Genomic DNA, 18,062 nt, shown 5'->3' on the forward strand with positions numbered 1-18,062 from the left:
TGTTGCTGAGTCAGACATACATCAGAGGTTAAGCTGCAGCTGATGATTTTTCACTTCCTCTCTTTTTTGTTCAGACTGGTCTTCCTATCAAAACACTAAGATATTTTGTGGTGAGGCTTAGCCCACAGTTAGTGTGCGTAGGATTGCAGCCTTAGAGTAGCCCCATTTCTCTGGATGGCTTATGCACATCACTGACAGTTGTATCTTCAGGAATCTGCAAAGAGAGGCATGCCAATTGTTTGTGTACCAAATGGGTACCAAATGAGAAGATTATTCCTGATTAATAAAAGATATCAAATGTATGTTGATAATGAATCGTCCCAGGAGGCAAAAGAAAATACACTGTGCTTCTCCCACTCCTTGCAAAACAGACTCATTTCTTGAGATCTTCTCTCAAGAATGTAATCTAGGAAGTACTTCATGGTGGGGGGGGGGGGAAGCCCAGCAGAGCTCATTTCTGCTTTTATTGGAGCACAATTGACTTTTAATACTACTTCAGTTTGGGAATAAATGTTCTCATTTAGTACTGGCTTGGGGCTTTAAACACTGTGGTGATTCACCTTAATGCTGCTTTAAAAGGTAAAGGTAAAGGTACCCCTGCCCGTACGGGCCAGTCTTGACAGACTCTGGGGTTGTGCGCCCATCTCACTTAAGAGGCCAGGGGCCAGCGCTGTCCGGAGACACATCCGGGTCACGTGGCCAGCGTGACATCGCTGCTCAGGCCAGAGCCAGAGCCAGAGCCAGAGCCAGAGCCAGAGCCAGAGCCAGAGCCAGAGCCAGAGCCAGAGCCGCACACGGAAACGCTGTTTACCTTCCCGCTGGTAAGCGGTCCCTATTTATCTACTTGCACCCGGAGGTGCTTTCGAACTGCTAGGTTGGCAGGCGCTGGGACCGAGCAGCGGGAGCGCACCACGCCGCAGGGATTCGAACCGCCGACCTTTTGATCGGCAAGCCCTAGGCGCTGAGGCTTTAACCCACAGCGCCACCTGCGTCCCATAATGCTGCTTTAGCATGTAGTAAAAAAAGGGTAAAGGGACCCCTGACCGTTAGGTCCTTTCACAGACAATTCTGGGGTTGCGGCACTCATCTCGCTTTACTGGCCGAGGGAGCCGGCATACAGCTTCTGGGTCATATGGCCAGCATGACTAAGCTGCTTCTGGCAAACCAGAGCAGCGCACGGAAAGCTCATTAGAACATGGGGGTGGATTGCAGCCCCCATCAGTCAGTTTGGAGAACAGGTCAATGGTCAAAATATTCACCATTAGCATGTAGTAATGGTGAATATTTTAACCATTGTCCTGTTCTCCAAACTGACTGATGGGGGCTGCAATCCACCCCCATCTTCTATTGAGCTTTGAAGTGGTGGTGGCTTAACTAGCCTTCCACCAGCTGCTGCCAACAGAGTGATCCTTATGACACTCTGCTGCTGAAGACCTCCCCACCCAATCACTGAATGTGTGGACCAGTGGGAGACTTGCTGGGGATATCCTCACTAGGGGTGCTTGATAGAAGCTCTGAAATGGTGCCTTCTGAGGGCGGAGCTGAGTTTTACCTAAAGTTAAAGCAAAATTCAAAAATGAAGATTTCTTTTCATAATAGCATCATAGCAGTAAGGAACATTCTGGGTCACATTACCCGGCTTCCTTCTCCATGGCAAACCACCGTGTTCTTGTAAGCATCCCATAGAATTTTCAGTATTTTAAATATGACAACATAAAGTTTGGAAATTCCAAAGGCTGCATTGAGGAGGAGCTAGCCTGAGACTCTTTTTAGGAGACAGTTTCTATGGGTCTTTTGGACGTAGGAGGGCGATCTGGAAACAGTTCTGCATAATGTTCCACACCAGCACATTTCAAAGGTAGCATTACTCGCTTGCTTAGTTCAGAGGATTTTATTGGGCTGTATCTAATCTTCAATTTTTTCCAATCCAGTTTTTATTTTTTACGTATTCTTCAGCTCCACCAAAAAGCAACCAAGTTGTATTTTGCAAGGTGAGTGTGTGGTAATTGGCTCAGGTGCATTTCTAAGCAAGTGATTTTTATATAGAAATATGTGGTGATTTCATCAAAAAAACCAGCTTTAAATTGTGTAGGATAAATTGGGTGTGTTGCACTCTTTAGAACTGCTACATTTGCTTTGCAACCCAGCCATCATCCTATTCCTTTCTGCCCTTCTGTGTGCAATGTTACATGCATGAACATTGCAATGCCAGAGTGGCAAATTAGAGATTGCCTTTCTTCGTTCAACTTATATAGACAGTGACCATACCAAATCTGCATTAGCCCAGAAAATTGGGGCCCTTTTAAGTTCTACATATGCTAGATGCCATGCCTGAAGACCATTGAAATGGGTTCAGTCATAAAGGAATACAGTGGTACCTCGGGTTACATACGCTTCAGGTTACAGACTCTGCTAACCAAGAAATAATGCTTCAGGTTAAGAATTTTGCTTCAGGATGAGAACAGAAATCGTGCTCCCGCGGCTCAGCAGCAGCAGAAGGCCCCATTAGCTAAAGTGGTGCTTCAGGTTAAGAACAGTTTCAGGTTAAGTACGGACCTCCGGAACGAATTAAGTACTTAACCTGAGGTACCGCTGTACTAAGCATTTGTATATTGCTATTTCCAGGTGTTCAAAGCATTTGCTATACATTCTCTATTTATCTCCTATAACGGTGCCATGTAGGTCAGTATTATTATTATTATTATTTTATTATTATTGACTGTGAGGTGGGTTGATGTTTAAAGATATTAAGGCCACTAAGGAGTACACAGCTGAGCTGAAATTTTGACTTGTTAATTTCTAGTTTGTAGCTCCTAGATGATTCATTTAAGTGATGCTTCATTACTACTTAGAACAAAGGATGTTAAAAATGTTAAAAGGATGTTAAATTTTTCCATTCTGCCTTGTCTTCATCCACAGTGGTTTGAAATTTTCCTGTTTGCTATGGCCAGATTTAACAATGTAATTATGTGGAAATAGGTGTTGGAGAGGGGCAAGAGGTGTCATTTGGAGAAATTAGGCGGTGATATGGAATGGAGGGTGGGTGAACATTCCTAGGTTGATTTGGAAATAGAGGGCGGGGTGAAGAAGAAAATTCTATGTGAAAGCTAAAATAGGGCTGCTGGAAAGGGGAGGCAAAGAGCTATTTGTGTTTGTGTGTGAAGGAAAGGATTGACAACCAGAAGTGAAGTATATATAGATTTATATACACACACGCACCTTATAAGTTATAGTAGACAGTTAAAACAGTAAAACAATACAGCATTGTAGTTTGTCCTAAAATCATAAAAATCCTGCACCAAGAAGACCTGAATTCTGCAACTGGTGCATGCTATGCAGTACATAATTCACACAAACAAGTGCTTTACCCATGACTACAGTTGCACCCGTTTCAGCCCTGCATGAGAGGGAAAGCAAATGGGTCAAGAAAGGAAATACAGTGGTACCTCGGGTTACATACACTTCAGGTTACATACGCTTCAGGTTACAGACTCCGCTAACCCAGAAATATTACCTCGGATTAAGAACTTTGCTTCAGGATGAGAACAGAAATCGTGCTCGAGCGGCGCAGCGGCAATGGGAGGCCCCATTAGCTAAAGTGGTGCTTCAGGTTAAGAACAGTTTCAGGTTAAGAACAGACCTCCAGAACGAATTAAGTTCTTAACCTGAGGTACCACTGTAGAGGCAATGCTTTTCAAGCAGTTTTAATCTCTGCTGGTTAAGATGGAGGATATTCCACCCCTACTACACCCAAAATTAAATGGTTCTTCATAAACTTGGATTTGGGCAGAACTGGGGGCCAAGGCCCTGTCCCAGACTAGCCCTTGAACAGATTCTGTAGCACTTGAGGTCTTTCTGATGTGTGTCTGTATCAGCCCTTTCTGAGGTCATCTAGCACTTGAAGTATATGTAATGAAGATCAAAATGCCTCTGGTCACGTACAGAGTGTGTTTTCTTTTAACACTACAGTCAGCCCACTTGCATGTGGCTTGGAATCAAAACAGGATTGATCTTCAGCACTTCTCTTGTTTATAAAAAGTAATCACTGTTATTGTGACAGGTAAGATTTCTAAATGCACAACAGAATGATGAACAGGTACTTGTGTGATTTGTGTCTGCTTTTGGATTATTTTGAAGAGGACTCCCTGTGTTTTGCTAATTCACTCACTCAAATTGGCTTCTTGTTTCAAGCTTCCTGGTGAGAAAATGTAGGAAATTGGAATTTTATCATTTCCTGTCTAATCTCATTAAATATGCAGTTTAAGTAAATTCTGGTGATTGTCCCTTAAAAAAGAGAGAGAAAAGAAACCCAGAACAACATAATTGCCTTGTCACACAATTGCCTTGTGCGTCATTCATATGTGACACACAATTGCTTTGTGTGTCATTCATATGTGACACACAATTTTAAAGAAGGTGTTTGTGCATATTAAGGCTGCAATCCTGATATGGAGTAAATTCCATTGAACCCACCATTCCACATTATACATCTGGTGGGATACTGTGTAACTGATGATTCCTGACGAGGAAATGGAGGAGCTTTCAGTCATGCAAACGGCGATCTGAAACTATGACATCAAAATGCAGGTTTACCATGCAACAAACTGTTAATCTGAGCAATGGTTTTACCAACAAACTCTGTGAGCTGTATGTATAAATGCCTCTCTTGAACAATGGCCACGTTGAGTAGCTGGGGGGGGGGGGGAACCCTCCAGTCAGTTCTCATCTCAAGTGCCAAATGTGCTTCCACAAAAACTCTCTCTCAAAACTGATCTGTGGCTGATCTGAATTTTGGTTGACTGAGAGTGGGAAAGAAGAAGTGTGTTAGATAATGGTTAGTGAACTCTGTGATATTAATCAATAAAGAATAATGTGATGACTATCAGTGTGTGTGTATTTTAATCAAATGTTGTTAATGGTATTTATCATTTTAATTGATTTGTACCACCAGGAACCTAAACTGAATTGAGCATCAAACTGGAGACATGTTTTCCTTCCTTCCTTCCTTCCTTCCTTCCTTCCTTCCTTCCTTCCTTCCTTCCTTCCTTCCTTCTTCTTCTCCTCCTCCTCCTCCTCCTCCTCCTCCTACTACTACTACTGGGTTGTTCTCACTAGCCAAACAGATGGCAGAATGTTTTCATTTCCATTTTATGAAAGGAAGTTTATAATTGACAGATACTGTATTTTATTTTGTGTGAACTATAAGCCAATAAACACCAACATTTATGATTTCTAGTCCTGGGAAGAAGAACCATCCAACATATACAGGGGAATGGCATCTTGCTGATAAATGAAAAGCTGCAGTTCTAATTAAAAATATTGAGGTTTACTTTGAAGAGCAGCCATGCTCGAAACATCTCCTATGTTTGATTGACCACAAAAATGCCTCATTTTCCATCACATCTTTGTATCTGGCACCAGGCTGTCTGTTTTTCAATTGAATTACTGTTTTTAAATCCATTATAGCGTCCACAAAGCAACTCGGCCATCCTCTCTGCAAAAGCAGGTTGAACCATCTTTGCATGTGCCTAACCTCAGAGAAATGAATTTTCAAGATGCCTACCAATTTCCTTAACATCCCCCCCCCTTCATATATTTCTCTGAATTGTCTTTTCATTGCATATATACAACTTTACTGATCAGTGAGTTTTGCTAGGACTGACATGTAGAAACTGGGCAACAAGCAGGCACTCACTGGATGTGAGTGCCTGCTTGTTCCACAGAAACCCCCCTGCACTATTGCATACTCTGTACTTGCCCCCCCCCCCCAGAGCCCAGTGCATTCTCAAAATCTGCTCCAGGGGGTCTTGCAATTCTCCAGAGCATATTTTGGAGGCACTTGGTTGGGGGTGGGATTGGAGGATAAGAGAAACCTGAAGCCCAGTTGCCAAGCAGATGCCCACTCACACTACATTGAAGGTGCATGGGGATTATAGGGTTAGTTTTCCAGAAAAGAATGCTAGTGTTTTTATCCTGGATTCTAACATCCCATTTACACTGCATTACCTCTTGTGCTATGGACCTGTGGCTTTTTTATCACACTAATTTTTTTAATGGTGGGAAAGAGCTGCGTTCTGGAATACCACCTGGAATTTCACCCCATGAAATTGCAACACAGAACTGCAATTTTCTGGGTTAAGAGGGTTGCAAATGGATTTTTTTTTTTTCCTGGAAGCAAATAACATTGAAATGGGAGCTAAACTTCCTCTAGATTCTGATAGCTTTCCAGAAGTGGTTTTTATGCCATGTGAAATATCACATAAAATGTGGAAATTATTAGGTAAGGAAACGTCTTAAAAATCAGGCGGGGGTGTGCTGTTTGAATGTGGCCTGAATCTCACCCCATGGCTGCAACTTTTAATTTGTTCGATCAGTAGACAAATCAACTAAAGCTTTAGTTGATTAATCAGAGCAAATTTTAATCAGTTGGATTACTTTTGGTAATAAATGAAAGAGAACATTAAAACTCATTTTCTACCAATGATGACTGGTGAGTTTTACTAATTAAACTGAAAGGTGGCTTTTCCCAAAGGCCACTCTATTGAGGCTTTGGTAATGTGCACACTTATTTAAAATTAATATGCTAATTGGTTAGAAGGCATATGTCAGCCTTACTATGAACCTACTGAGTTTCCTCTTTGTGGTGCATAAATAAATAAGAGTTGAAAAAGTTCTGATGTTGGTTCTTTAATGTGATGAAGACTTTACTGTAAACTATCTGGTATTTTTTTTATATAAAGATCTTCCACACAGTGATAATTAATCTAGTGAGGAGTTTCTCCAGCATAAATCCTATTCATGCCTGCTGGGAAGCCATGTTCAAAACAACCCCAAACACAATGTGCGTGGTCAGTTTCAAGATATCTGCTAGGAATTCACAAGTCACTAAGATAACTTGAGGTGGGGATGAACCAAAACATAAACTTTCCCTCTCTCATACCCTCCAAGTGTTTGGATTTTCCAGGGACAGTTTTGGAATTGCAGAAGACATTCCTCTTTCTGATTTGATACTGGAATGCCCTGGCTTTCCTTTTTCCTCATCGTGGAAAACAATTTAAAGTGGTGGAGAGATCAGACCCAACTCCTGTCCTTTTTGGAAATAGTTCCCTCTGGATGGTCATGTCTTCTGGTTATTTGTAAACTAAAATAAAACTGGACAAAATAACAGACCAATGAAAACACTAGTCATTTTATACTGAGCTAGCCCTTCTCTGTGTGCCCCACCTGAGGGGACGCATGGAAGGTGGTCACACAAGGATGGGCCTTTCCAGTGGTGTCCCCACCACCCATGAGATGTTCTCCCTAGGGAGACACACCAGGCACTGTCCTTGTCAGCCACCAGGCACCTGGCTAAGAACTTTGTTACTCAGTCTCTTGGTAATGACATTGCCAGCTATGTTGATGGTCATCTTTTAGTGAAATAGGACTTCTCCTTATTAATATGTTATTAGAGGAGCTTTTGTGTATTTTGTGTTGTCCATTGTCCCCCCCCCCCGGTTTTAAATTGGCTTTTATTTATTTCATCTTGTCAAGTCACTTTCGGATATTTTCTTTTGTATGAGGTAAAGGTAAAGGTACCCCTGACCATTAGGTGCAGTCATAACCGACTCTGGGGTTGCGGCGCTCATCTCACTTTATTGGCCGAGGGAGCCGGCGTACAGCTTCCGGGTCATATGGCCAGCATGACTAAGCCACTTCTGGCGAACCAGAGCAGCACATGGAAACGCCGTTTACCTTCCCACCGGAGTGATACCTATTTATCTACTTGCACTTTGATGTGCTTTTGAACTGCTAGGTTGGCAGGAGCAGGGACCGAGCAGTGGGAGCTCACCCCGTCGTGGGGGATTCGAACCGCCGACCTTCTGATTAGCAAGTCCTAGGCTCTGTGGTTTAACCCACAGCGCCACCCTTTCTTTTGTATGAAGAGACTGGTAAAAAACAGCCACAACAATTGGGGGGGCAGGATAACCTCAGTGAATCCCCCCCAAATGCACACACACCCTTGCACACCCACACAAATTTTACTTCAGTATAAAAGAAAACAGAATGAGGTTTCATGGGAAGTTATTAGGGATCACACACTTTCCCCCTCCACCAGGCTGATTGTTGTGCCCTGTATACGATACCATTACCTAGCTCATTTGCCTGTTGCGGCAGCTTTCTCCAGAACAACCAGGCAGCTATAACACAGCCAGAGGTTTATTACTTTAACTGAGAAATGAGCAGCAGCAGCTCTTAAGAAATCTAAGAACTCTCTCAAGAAGCCAAGATTAGACTATGTTGATAAGTGTCTCTGGTAGCAATAATAGTACCTAGGAAGAAATATTTTTAAAGCCTGTGAAATACCTCATTTGCACACAATGATTTGCAAACAATTCACAGAGCCCCTTGAAAGCGAGAATATCTGGATTTGAATGTGTAGAGGGGGAAAAACACTTTAAAGAAGTCGGTAGTGGATAGATTGCAAGGGGTGGGTGTAGAAATCTTGAGATCTAGCCTGGTCTGCTGCAAGTATTTAGCATGGACAGTTAATCCAGTAATATTTGCACTAATGATTCTTTTATGTGACTAGTAAACTCTTGGATGCTCTTCCTCGTTTAGATTCCTCTTGGTCTGTGAACACGAGGGTCTTCTGCACATTTTAAGCAGCAACAAAGACGTAAAAAATTGTGGATGCAGGAGGGGAAAAAGAGCCAAGTAGTAAGAGTATTGAATTAATACAGTGGACTAACATTTGAGGGGCAGGGAGAACCAAGAACCCTGAGCTCCTTGGAGGAATTGTGAGATATAATGAAAGGTAATAATAACAGCAATAACAAAATAATGTTTTCTTGAACTGAATCTAGTCCGCTTGTTTGGAGAACCATGTGCCTCTGAGGTGTGGATGCCACTGCGGTGTGGTTAGTAAGGAGGCACCGTGAGTGTTTAACCATAGATCATGTGATGAAGGTATTCAGCTGGAAATTCGCCACTTTGCCTTTGCCTTTTGTTTCCAGGTAGAGTGAGAGAAGGATGTGATTGTGAAGCCTCTCAAGGAGCTGCATAGCCTTAGGCTGGATGCAGGTTGATGCAAGCTATGGGCGAGACAGAGCTCTGTCCTGTGATCATAATTATATATTTAAGAAGAAGAACCTATGTTTGAATAGGCAAATGCTTTATCCAACTTTATGGATGTATCATGGATTGTTTCTGTACCTGTTTTGAAGAAGTTCTGGTTAGCAAAGCTTTGACTAATACTTATGGGTCTGGACAATTTTTATTCCAAAAGGAGTCAGCTTTTATGCATCCACTTGCTTCATGCTGCACAATTTTAACACCTGCAATTTATTGGCTATGGTAGAACATGCAAGCCTGAGTCTAGCAACCACATTGCACCATATAGGCAACTTACAGTCAAGGCCATGTGCGAACCAGCCCTAAGTATCAAAGATATGTTTTGTATTTATTTACAGTACTTCTAAGTACCCGACCTTTGAACATCATCTGCATTTTATTCTCACGAAGGTTCATAATTGAACATTATAGGAAGATCTCCTGATGTTTTAGGACAGGCTTCCTCAACCTCGGCCCTCCAGATGTTTTTGGCCTACAACTCCCATGATCCCTAGCTAGCAGGACCAGTGGTCAGGGATGATGAGAATTGTAGTCTCAAAACATCTGGAGGGCCAAGGTTGAGGAAGCCTGTTTTAGGATTTGTACGAAAGGAACACAGGAAGCAGCCTTATACTGTTACCCTTGGGCCTACCTAGCTGAGTGCTGCCTGCCCTGACTAGCCATGGCTTTCCAAGATTTCAGACAGGGTTATCGCCCAGTCTCACCCGTAGATGCTGGGGACTGAACCTAGGACCTTCTGCACACAAAGTGGATGCTCTGCCTCTGAGCTACAGGGCCGCTGTGGGATTCTGCCCCTCATACCATCGTCACTCATGTGCCAGAGTTATTCCTGCTTTCATCTGCGAGACGCCGGAGGGCATGTAAGGGCAGTAAATAATCTCTAGCCATTCTTCCTGGTGCCTGTAGTCATAATAAATGGTAGCTTTTATGTCCTGCACTTGAAAGAAGAGGCAAAAAGCAAATGCTAAAAATGAGTTGTTTCAGTCAAAATATGATGAACAGCTCCTTTTTATTTATTTATCTTTTTATTTTTTTAAGCCACTCCGTTACAAATCATTCTGTCAACATACTAAGATCTCTGGACCTTCCAAGTGGGGGTGATTGCCATGGTAACCAAACCTAACAGATACTTCACCCCCCCCAACCTGTATTCATGACAAAAAGAGTAGGATCTCATCTTTCTTGTGCTTGAAGACGAGGGAAGGGTCCCCCTCCCCGTGCCTTTTAATCGGGTCTTGATGCTTCTGCCGAAAGACTTGTGTATCCCCTGTACAGAGTTGAAATGTAGCTGAGAGGGCAGGTGTTCCCTTCAGCCTATTGCTATGGAGCGATGTGCTTGCGGTTAAGATAGAGAAATCATCTCGCTAAAGCACTTAAATAGTCCATAATGGCTTATGAATCGCTAAAGGGGGGGTTAGCATCCTGGAGCCTCATGTGCACACACAAGTGTTAGAGAATGAGAGCCAACTTTCCTCTCCAAGCCAGCCGTCTTTCATTTCCCATGACAAATTTATCGTCTTTCAAGGGCCCAAGGCTAATAAACACACCTGGCTCCTCAAGACACAATTTGCTTACCAAAGTCTCTCCCTGCAACACAGGGAGAGAGAAGGGTGTTTAGCTATTGCTGCATGATCACATACAGTCAAAATTTGTATTTTTTTTTTTTTTAAACACACATATCTTTTTATAAGCATCTCCTCACTTTTCTGAAGCAGCCTTGGCAGCCATCTGGAGGAAATTTATTGCTTCACTCTTATCTGCTTGTTTTTTATTGTAACAAGAAATATGTGTGAAGCTTACCCTGTTACCTAGGGTTTTTTTGGTTGTTGTTTTTTGCTATGGCTTGCACCCTCTGTTGGCTGCTTGCACATGATGCATTGACTTTATGTATTTTCAGCAAAATTTATATAATGCTCAATTAAAAAAATCTCCAAGCAGCTTGCATTAAATGATATAAAATATTCATTTAAATTCATAATTTGAGAGTTTAAAAACAGTAGACATAATACAATTATAAAAATAGAAATGAAACCAACAGTTAAATGTACAAATTAAAAATAAATGTACATAATAAAATGACATTTCTGGGTCAGCTTGTCTGAACAAAAAAGTTTTTAGCAGGTGCCAAAAACAGTAGAATTAAAGGTGCTTGTCTAACCCCAATAGGCAAGGTTTTCTAGATTTTGGGGGGTATACAGTTGGGTGTGCTTGTTATTGGTTAGCGTGCCTGCTCCCCCAAAAAGATGGTGTGTGAATGAGTCTTACAGATGTTTGAAAATGCACCCATCCTACAGGTGTTCTCTTTAGAGAGCTAGGGTTGGTAGCAGAATATCTAGGGTTTAATCCCTGGCATCCAGTTAAAAGAATCAGTTAGCAGGTAATGGGAAGGACCTTTTCCTGAGGCCCTGGAAAGCCATGGCCTGCCTGGGTAGCAGGATGGGCAAATAATCTCACCTGATGCAAGGCAGCTCACCCAGCAGACAACTTGGGCTTAAGGCCAAGCAATATGCAGAAAGGTCTACCCTTAGGCTTGCTTCTTGAATACCTTTTTGTGCCTTTTAGTCATGTTGCTCTCAGCATCACATTGTGAAACTCATGTGCATATCTCAGTAGCAGCGTATGCAGTTGAAAACTGCACTGCTTACTTCTAAAAATAAAATTGTGCCTTTTATTTCTTACCAAGGAAGTCCCCAGTGCTGCTCAGGGTGGCTTGAGCACAAGTCTGTGGTTACTAGGGCAGCTATGCACAGAGCGATCTGTCATCTGATTTACACAGAGCTGTGGAATTATGGTGGACCAAATGGTTGCAGATTCCTTCTGCCTCCTCAGCCACCAACCTTTAGTCTCTCCCGCCTGCTTCCTGGGTTTGGGGCTCCTGCAGCAGGATCACAGACAGGGCTTTTTTTCCAGGGGGAACTCACAAGAACTCAGTTCAGGCAGTTTTCAGTTTCCTTGCCATTGTGAGAGAACAAGGCAGGCATTCATGATGAATTTTGGCACCTCTTTTTCTAGAAAAATAGCACTGATAAGTGGTCATTCATTGACCAGTGAATTCTGAAATCAATAGCCATGACCCGGACTCCCAATTTTCTTCCATGTGATGTGCATAAGAGGTCCTGTTGCATGTGAAGCATGTTTCTCTTGAGCACATGTTCAGAGGAGCTTGATCACACAGTAGCTTATACTTCCTTCCAAACACCCACTGCATGTATGACGTGTATTGGCCTGTAGGAGAAGCCCTGGATCCTACCCTGTGAGTGCTGTGGGAGAAGATTTTTCCCCATGGTCAACATAATGAGTTTCCACTTCTCCCTTTCTTGAATTCCCTTGATTGTCAGAAGCACTTAAAGATGGGGGATGAGTGTTCTTTCATAATTATTGCAAGATGTAGCTTTGTCACAATCAGCTGGTTTGCCTAAATGAGTTGGACATGATTATCATAAAACAGATTTATTACCTTAGCATTTGAGGTCAATAATATAGGCAAAAGAGCATTCAAAATGAGGTTCTTAACCTTTCAAGAGTTCATCAATCCAATTTCCGCAACACATTTAATTGAGCTATTTTGTGTCCGTTGGGTAGAATCTATGGGGACTATTAACCAGGGCCAAATGAATAGCTTCTTACAAATAAAATGATTAATTTTCATTCTTCTGCTTCTTGATGTCTCATGAAAGAGACCACTGTTTATTTTATAATTTGTAGTATTGTTGTATCCTATGACTCTGCATTACAAAGCTGGAAAACAAATTGTGGCATCATTCAGTTGTTCTCATTACAAAACTGGATCTCTGGATAGAATGGGCTCAGGAATTGGAAGAAACCTAAGAGTGGATGCTTTCATATGAGACATTTACTGTGAAATAGCCACATTTTGTTAATTCACTATTTAGGGGACATGCCACTGTCATCAAATAATTGCTCTCCTGTGCCCTTTTCACTTTTTCCTCAAACTGCAGAAAAAAGCATCTTTGTTGCTGTTCTTGAAGTAATGGAATGGCAGCTCACCGTTAGTGCCTTTGAAATCCAGGGTATAATTTGTTTCATGTTGTCAGGAAGTAGTTTCTTTGGGGTGAGTGTTTTTGTGCTTTTTAAAATTATTATTATACATTCTATTTTTGATAGAGTAATATCAGACCAGACCAAAGAACTAACTAGTCCAGCATCCTGTTCTCACAGTGGCCAACCAGCTGCCTTTGGGAAGCCTGAACGCAGGACTTGACACTCTCTCAGTTGTGATCCCCACAACATGCTTCCTCTGATCCTGAATTTAAGATATAGCTGCCACAACTAGAAGTAGCCTTTGGTAACCTTATCCTCCAGGACTTTGTCTTTTCAAACCATCTAGGTTAGTGTCCATTACTACATCCTCATACCCTCCAACATTTCTCCAATGAAAATAGGGATGTCCTATTTAACAACAACATCAACAACAACAATTTTACTATTTATACTCCACCTGTCTGACTGGGTTGCCCCAGCCACTCTGGGCGGCTTCCAACACATAAAAACGTTAAACATTTAAAAAATGTCCTTATACAGGGCTGCCTTCAGATGCCTTCTAAAGGTTGTATAATTACTTATCTCCTTGGCTCCTTCCACTGATGCACAAGGTGTTGCAATGGAGTTTTCCTTATTTTATGTTCACAGCCACCTTAAGCTGAGAGACAGCAACTGGTCCATAGCCACCCATTGCATTTCAAGGCTGAGCTGGCTTCAGATGGAAAGAAGGACAGGCAACAAATGCATGAATGACAGGGGAGGAGGACTCAAAGCTCCCCAGAAGAGAATTTGTTGCCTGCTGTGTTTTGTGTCACCGTAGGGTAGATGGTTAATCTTTGGCCCTCCAGATGTTGCTGAACTACAACTCCCATCATCCCTGACAGCCAGGCTGGCTGGGGCTCATAGGAGTTGGAGTCCCACCAGATTTGGAGGTCACATTAAATCCCACCCTGGCCGTAGTGCGCTTGTTTACTTCAGACTGCTCTTATGGTAGAACAGTCCAAGTGAAGAACAGGAAAATTCCAGACTTCATGTACATACTTGAAATCTACAGGAATAGTAGTTGATGTTATTTGAAAGGCGCTAGCGTGAAACATATAATTTAAAATACACTTTTCTCTTGAGAAACAAGGTCAATCAAGAAGAAGGGGAGGGGGGAGCTCTCATAACTTGTATACATTAGCTGGTGAGAGGACTGTGGGAAAAATTAAAATGCAGCTTTTAGCTATGAACTGGATGCAAGTCCCTTTGGTGAATTTATTATTTTCTTCAAACATTTTTGGTGGGCGGAGGTTGGGAGGGGGAAGGAAATATTTTAAAATAAAATGACTTGTGCTATATCTGAGCTTCTCTTTTAATGATACCAATTTCTGTTGAACTTCAGGCACAGCTTGGTGGAAATAGAAAAACCCCAAAACCAAACCCCAGTACAATACTGCAATATGATTAAACTTTGGATTTTATTACAGTTGGCTTGCTACCCTAGTATTTTGAAAATACTAGGTTTCGTGGTTGAAATATTTTGAATAAATTCAAGTCCAATGGTCTAATCTGGGAATGGATAACCTTTTTTTTGTCGGAAGGCCACATACTCTTCTGGGGAACATGCTGGGGGGCAAGGGGTGTGTGGGGCCAGTAGCAAAAGTGGGTGGAGCTGCAAATGTGAATTTTTCCTTTGTGTAGTGGGCTAGTTTCTGCAAACACTCATACATCCCTCTGTGCCCTCCATCCAGGCAGCAAAAGGCATGATCAGAGTTCAGTTATACTTCCAGCCTGGCAATAGCTCTTGAGGAGGGTGTAGAGCGAGGCTTGTGAACTGTGTGTGTGTCTTGGGGTCAGACAGAGAGGCTTGGAGGGCTTGAGGTTCCCCATCCTTGGCCTAGGCCACCCTGAATCCTGGAACTGTGGCTCCTTGCCAGGAATTTGTTGTTGTTGTTGTTGTTGCTTAGTCATTTAGTCGTGTCCGACTCTTCATGATCCCATGGACCAGAGCACGCCAGGCACTTCTGTCTTCCACTGCCTCCTGCAGTCAAACTCATGCTGGTAGCTTCAAGAACACTGTCCAACCATCTCATCCTCTGTCGTCCCCTTCTCCTTGTGCCCTCCATCTTTCCCAACATCAGGGTCTTTTCCAGGGAGTCTTCTCTTCTCATTAGGTGGCCAAAGTATTGGAGCCTCAGCTTCACAATCTGTCCTTCCAGTGAGCACTCAGGGCTGATTTCCTTAAGAATGGATACGTTTGATCTTCTTGCAGTCCATGGGACTCTCAAGAGTCTCCTCCAGCACCATAATTCAAAAGCATCAATTCTTCAGCGATCAGCCTTCTTTACGGTCCAGCTCTCACTTCCATACATCACTACTGGGAAAACCATAGCTTTAGCTATACAGACCTTGGTTGGCAAGGTGATGTCTCTGCCAGGAACTATAGAGTCACAAATCAGTCTCGGCCCAACCATTAGGCAGGGTGAGGCCTGCTGCCTCAGGTGGCAGAAGCCCCCAGGCACCACTCATGTGGGTGCCCTGTCTGTCCCACTGCCTTTTCCAGCAGCAGAGATGTGCCAGTGCCCTTGGTGCAGATTTCAGGCTTCAGCGTGTCCATTTTGGATGAGCTCACACCCATGCCTGAAATCTGTGCTGTCCAGGTGGTATTGGTGGATATGGCAGCAGCAGGCATGGCGTTTGCAGGAGTAGCAAGAGATGCAGGGCACCTGCTCTCTGGTCACAGTTTTGCTTCATTTACCCTGAATGACATCCCTGGCAAAATTGGCTCTGGGCAATTGGATTATTAAGTCTGCGGTCACTGAAGCAAGGTGATAAACCTCAGAAAATACTGGAAGGTTGTCTTTATTTTTAATGGGACCCCTGAGCAAGTGATACGAGGGCAAATACTTAACAGCGCAGGCAGAGCTGCATATTCAAGACACTCCCCCCCCCATCTTGTAAATGCATTTCTTCTTCTTCTTCTGATGCTTCTCCTTGAGACGTACTGTAATTTCCATAAGCCAGTGCAGTTTAGTGCTTAGATTGTTGAGTTAAGACGGGGGGGGGGGGGGACCCGTGTTCAAATCTCCGCCACAGCCATGAAGCTCAGTGGGGCCAGACACCAGACATTTTGGGCCAGTCACCATCTCTCAGCCCAACTTCCTTCACAGGGTTCTTGCTGGGAGGAGAACAATGTATGCCATCCAAAGGTTCTTGAGGGATATAAATGAAATAAATTAATAGATGATGATAGATGATAGATGATAGATAGATAGATAGATAGATAGATAGATAGATGATAGATAGATAGATATAGCTAGACAGACAGACAGACAGCACCAGTTATTTAGCAGGAAATTCTCATTCATAAGCTCCATTTGAGATATCTGGGAGTCATGTTTTTTGAGGAAAATCTATCAGTAGATTGTGGCCCTTCTCATATTTTTTATACTTTAAATGTCCTTATTGTTGTCAAGACAGTGTCTGTCTTGATCATCTGATCTGTTGGCTGAATCAGTTTACAAAACCATGAGAGGAAGAAACAGATTTTTGGTTGTTTTTTTCCCAGAGAAGCTTTTGCTTTGTACATCCCACTGTTGTTGCCACAGGACAGAGGATGGATAAGAAAAACCACAAAAGCCTTGTGGAGTTTGATATCTTCTGGACAGTAATTGGGAGGTAATAAAAGCCCATGTTTCAAGAAACCTTTAACTTCTGCAGACCCGAAAGCCGAGGTTGGTTTTCCTTTAACAACCTGAGGAAATTATTAGCTGGACCAAAAAATCAGGAAGACCATTGAGTCTGAAGAAAAGGTCACTGCCTTGTTTTGTGAGGTTATGGGGAGTAATGTAGCAGGACAGAGTTTCTGAAATAGCTTTGGCAAAACTCGGTGAGAGATGAGAATGACATGGGACAATAGTCTCTAACCTATTGATTTCAGCCACCCCTCCTGTTTCTAAACAAATGGATTAATAGGAATTAATCTTGGTGTTTCAACAGTTTCATCAGCAAATAGTGCCTACCCTTACCTGCTTGGAACAGAGAAGTATAATAAAAGTAAGGGCAAACAGAGGACCGTCTTCCTCCTCCACTTTCAACCAATACATGTCTCATTTAGGTCTATAGAATATATGTGCCTTGCCTGATCAGGGAGATTCAGAGTGCTTCACTTTGGTTGGAACATGCCCATACTTAGCACATATCTGTTTATCTAGACATCAGTTTTGGAGCTGCTGTTTTCCTACCAGAGGCAATGCAACTGGTGCGGTCGCATCAGGTGCGCAGCGGAGGGGGGTATTTTCTCAAAGCCCAATAAGCACCTGCCTGGTTTGGGGAAAGAGTCGTGAAGGACTCAAGGTCCTAGAGTCCTCCTTTCCAAAGCTGGACAAGCACTTACTGGGCATTGGGAAGAAGGTAGGAGGGCTCTAGGACCCTGCCCGAGGTTTGTGCCTCCTTCCCGAAGCCTCACTGAAGATGGTGCCATGTGGGCTGGGTGGGGGGGAGCATCAAACAGCCTCATAAAGAGTGGTGTATTACCAAGGTCAGCCCCTGTTCCTACTCCCTCCAGCTCTGAGCCTTTTGTAGCCATGGCAAAAAAGGAGAAAGGGCTCCCTAAAATCTGAATGCCCCCCATTTCCCCCATAAATCTCCCTCCTCCCCCAGGATCTGTAGTTTGGCCCCTGGTGAGTCAAATTGTTTCAGTCTAGAATGATGGAATTAGAGAGCCTGATGTGTCCTGCAGCTCGGATATAGGGTCCAGACCATCCAAGTGTCCCTATTTTCCAAGGACATCCCTGATTTTCCTTAGGATGTCCTTTGTTTCACTGGAGAAATGTTGCAGGGTATGGTAAAGGTAAAGGTAAAGGTACCCCTGCCCATACGGGCCACTCGTGTCCGACTCTAGGGTTGTGCGCCCATCTCACTTAAGAGGCTGGGAGCCAGCGCTGTCTGGAGACACTTCCGGG

At 43.1% G+C, this 18,062-nt stretch overlaps 1 protein-coding gene across 6 annotated transcripts in view; it reads left to right on the forward strand.

Annotated features, from left to right (window-relative positions):
- GRID1 (glutamate ionotropic receptor delta type subunit 1) overlaps positions 1 to 18,062 on the forward strand; it is a 721,020-nt gene that overhangs the window by 77,928 nt on the left and 625,030 nt on the right. The window lies entirely within an intron of this gene.

Source organism: Podarcis cretensis (genome assembly GCF_951804945.1).
Source record: "Podarcis cretensis genome assembly, chromosome: 5".
NCBI lineage: Eukaryota > Metazoa > Chordata > Lepidosauria > Squamata > Lacertidae > Podarcis > Podarcis cretensis.